The sequence below is a fragment of the Etheostoma cragini genome, chromosome 21, assembly GCF_013103735.1.
Source record: "Etheostoma cragini isolate CJK2018 chromosome 21, CSU_Ecrag_1.0, whole genome shotgun sequence".
NCBI classification, from domain to species: Eukaryota; Metazoa; Chordata; class Actinopteri; order Perciformes; family Percidae; genus Etheostoma; species Etheostoma cragini.
The window spans coordinates 13,100,624-13,105,263 of record NC_048427.1 but is presented as its reverse complement, the minus strand read 5'-3'; positions in this window follow the sequence as shown (position 1 = coordinate 13,105,263).

The following is a 4,640-nucleotide window of genomic DNA, read 5'->3' as shown; positions in this document are numbered from 1 at the left end:
GACTTCTTTCAGATAATCTCATTTCGACTTCCCCTCTTGATTCTCAAGCCTCCTCTCTCTCTCTCTCTGCGGAGCTCCCTGCCTCTCTCCCATTTCCCTCTCCCTCACTCACTCACTTCCTCTAAATGCACACAGTATTGATGTTTTTCTCTTCATTGGCTTTCCCTCCTTTTAGTTCTCCCCTTTGTCTCCCACCTTTTATCTGTCAAAGGTTCGCTGTAGTGTTTTCTCCCCATGCACACACGTACGTATGTGTATATACAGTATATAATGGACAGTGTATAACTACTGCTCGAACAAAGGGAAAATAATAATCGGTACCTTGTACTAGGCTAATGCTGTTCCTCTGGAACGCAAAATGGAGGAAACTAGCTAGCCATGCTAACCAAGTAATCATGTGACCGAAACATATGAGGACCGTGAAGGCTCATTTATGCTACCGTTGCACAAAAAAACAAAACACGTCCATTTCAAACAGTGTTCCCGTCACTGCTCACATACTTCCATGCGTCCTTTACTTTGGCATGAATGTTAAGCGATACATCTGCTAGAGGGGGCTCAACAACTTGTTCTTGCAGACTTTTCCTGCCTTAACGTCCAAATCACGTTCAATTTTAATTCCTGGCCAATATCCTCCCAGTGTTAGTAGCGTTTGTCCCTTTGCCCAGACTACTTAACATCATGTAGATGTTTAAATTTCTGACCAACTCGCCCACCCCTACTCATAAAAGGATACTACTTGGGTTTTGTTTCAAATGAATGAGTTTTAAAGGTCTCCTGCCACAGAAAAACGTTTTTACTTGCATTTTTTGAAGAAGCGGAGAAATCGGGCCAATTACAAAAGCTGGTCAGTCTGATGTCATGTTGCCTGAGCTCATTATCATTCATGAGCTCCCCCAGTTGCACTGGGTAAAGGATGCTGATAGCCAGGCTCTCATTGACTAGCTGTTAGTCAATCAGAGTCAAGCAGCTTAGCTCGTTGAATATTAATGAGAACTGGCACAAATCGAGCCGAGTCTTCTTGCAGGCTTTCTACTAGAATTGCTTGAAACAGGCAATAAGGCATTTTTACCATAAAAAATGTTAGTCCATGGTAGAACTTCAGACATTAGCACACAGTAATGAAATACATGTAGCAGGCAAAGATGTGGCTTTCAAAGTTTAACCTGTGTTTAAAAAAAAGAAAAGAAATGACAGCACTGGAATTATTCTATCTTCCTAAAAGGTGTTACCCGCTGCCCTTTATCAGATTACAGCATAGAATATCTGCTTAGACATGTAGGAAATATTGAGAGAACATAAGTAATTCAGCTAAATAAACATTCATTCAAAACATTCATTTGTCATGTGACAGGGGCTGGGAAAATTGGCAGAACAGACAGTGAAAGAAGGGGGGGGGCGGGGGGGAAATCATACTTAAGAGTGGGCTGGGGCCACCCCTTGCCCCACATCTGATGCTTCCTACAATATCCCTTTAATAAAAAGATCATTTAAACTTAATATATTGGCTTACCTGTAATAAAACACACGCACAACCTTTGCCGCCTCTCTTTCAACTGTACAAAGCAGCAGTAATAGATAGCCATGCACCATGTCAAGCTTTATTTTACATTTACAAGCATATCTCACAAAAGACAATCTAAAGGTGGTCAGGCCAGATGAGGCTGGCTGTATCACAGCCCATCTAGTCAGCAGTTTCTGGCCTTGTAACATGGCCTTTTTCTAGGCAGAAAGGATATTTAGGGAGAGACGTAAAGAGAGATGAATGATGGAAGGGAGGACAGATGAGAGAAGTAAAAAGAGAAGGCTCATGTACAAGAGAGGTTTCTAGCATGTTTAAGAGCTTTGGCAGAGGAGCGGCTACCACTACTGCGACTGGGGTTACTGGAGAATCAATGTGTGTGTATGTGATGGGGTGGGGGGCATCTGGGATATTGTTCTGGCATTTGATGGACAGCTTAACGCCACGCTTGTAAAAACAGCAGAGCTAAAGGTTCCAAGTGCCATAGAACAAGAGGAGGACCCACGCACGCACGCGGTGGGTGAACAGTCAATGTGTGGTAGAGCATTGTGGGCTAAAACCAGATGATGTTTTCTTAACATTTCCCCTGATTACCTCCAACATCTCCCATCTGTAATCAGATTTTCAACATTTCCCTGTAGCCCGTTAAAACCCTCCTGCTGGTGACCACATAGCCTCAACTGGCTCTTGCGGAAATGTGTGCAACTAAAAAGATTAAGAGCAATAGTTCAGGCTGTTTTGTATGTTGTGGCACTAATGGCACAGCAAAAACACTGAAAGAGAAATAGCCTTGTTTGCTCAATGGCAGACAGCGCTTGGACCTAATTATGAAATACCCAGATGAAGCGTTTTGGCCACTTCAGTTCCAATACTTATGTCCAACTATAAAATCTTCACAATCTCTCTTTCATCAGCTACTCCCCAATTCCCCTCCGCCCCTCTTGCCTTTCACATCACATTCATCTTCTCGTTCTTCTTTGCAAACATCCAGTGAACCACGACAGGGGTGATCTCATTCTTCTGCATTTTAGCCCACATTGCACAAGCTTTCTGTTTCACTCAGACAGTTAATATTAATTTTACAGTCATTGGTTTCACTGCACCGGACCTCTGTGTCCTCATTCCTATTCCAATCTCAACATGACAATCTTAAATAAGTGTTACAACATTTCGTGTTTGTTGCTTCATGTTGGATGATTGACGACAGCCGAGGTTTGATTGAAACAGCCAGTAAGGGGATGTTATACATACAGCGCACTCTGAGCGAGCAGAAAAAGTGTAACGGTTTCACAAATGTTAAAAATGCTGCTAAACGAGCTCAACTTACAAAAGTTATCCGGAACTGAGTTGAAAGCTTAACAGTTAAGTCAATTAATTTGTAAATTTCACATGCTTTTTGAGAAAACATTTGTGAGAAAAGAGTTTCAGACAGTAGGTCAGTCTGTTGGTTGATCAAGCACTTCAGTTCAGACGTAAATAACTCAACACTCATCGGATTGATTGCCAATTTCAAATCAGTATTAATTATTATAGCTTTCTTGCACCCTTCCTTCACCATATGGTGCCATCATGTCTAAACTTATGTTAGTCAAATACTGTTTATGACTTTATACCTGCAAAGCCAAGAACATTCCCATTGGCATCAGCTGTACTTTGGATTTTGTGCCATTAGCACATGCCAACGCATTAAATTAAGATGGTGAACATTTAAACTAAGTACAGTACGTTAGAAATGTCATGGTTAGCACATTGACATTAGCCTTTAGCTCAAAGCACCCCTGTGCCTAAATACAAACTGTGTCTGATAACCTAAATGCAATAAATAACTACTTACTACGTATCAGGATCCGGAATGGTCGTCCCATTTCATGGGGGAAGATTTCAACCACTACCTTTTGTAACTCTTTTCCAAGGGGCGCGTCAACGAGCGAGGGGCACTTGAAAACAAGGGAGGGGAGGAAATTTGTAATGAGATTAGGTCTTAGTCATGTTGAAAAAGACACTTGCTTACAACAGCTGTGTATGAATAAGTAACACATTTCACATACTTCAAGTTTATAGAATGTTACGGTCACACCACCACCAAGATATGGGGCATCCTACACCACCAAAAGGGATTTCAAGAAGCCAATGGGAAGCTGGAGACAAGCAAAAAAACAGAAATCAAATAAATAAACTAAAGACACAGACCATTCACCATGGCACCCTCTCCACAAACTGCCAAACCCTGTCTACCGCATCAGCTAAAGACCCTTTTAACCTCAGCCTCACCTAATTGGACCCTACCACCTGCACAGGTGAATATGTGGGTGACCTAAACTGAAAGAGCAGCTTTGGAACTTTGTATCAGAAAACACCATTAAATTCAGCTTAAACAGTTACTGCTGTCATTGGTATTTCTACACATTGTGCACCCACAACAAAAGCCACTCCAAATATTATAAAAATGTACATCACTGCAGAACTTTCTAACCCATTGTTGAACCTTAGTGCCCAGCCCCTCCCTGCAGACAGGACCTAACCAAGCACACCTGTAAGTTGTCTCCTTGATTAAGACGGCGAGCAGCTGACATCACAGGCAGAACCATAGCAAAACCACATAAACCCCAAAAACCCACTAAACAGGCTTATGTCAAATGGTAAAGTAACAAATAAACTAAATCCTTAAACTAGAACGTTATTAAGCAGACACACAACATTGTTAATTTTAGAAACAGAGGCTAGTGAAAAGGGAGAAAGACAGCCTTCATAGTCACAAACTAGTTGTACATACAAAATCCACAGAGAAACATGGCATACCAACATGATGCTTTTGCCTTGTGTGATCAGAGAAATGAGGGATTAAATGAATGAATGATGAAATGAAAATAAGAAATGAAAAACTTTTTTATCCCAACAGCAACACTGAATCATTTGGACTTATAATGATGTTGCTCCTTTTTTCTCAGCACTGAAGTAATCGTGTTTGCAGTGATGATGAGTTGTTGTTTTTTTAGGTTTTGTGTCTGCTTAGTTGAGTCCAAATGAAAATCAACACTAAATATAGTGCATTTCTAGCGAGAATTCATGAAGTAGATTACATGCAACAAGTCCCTTATTAGCCCCTAGGCCAGTGGTT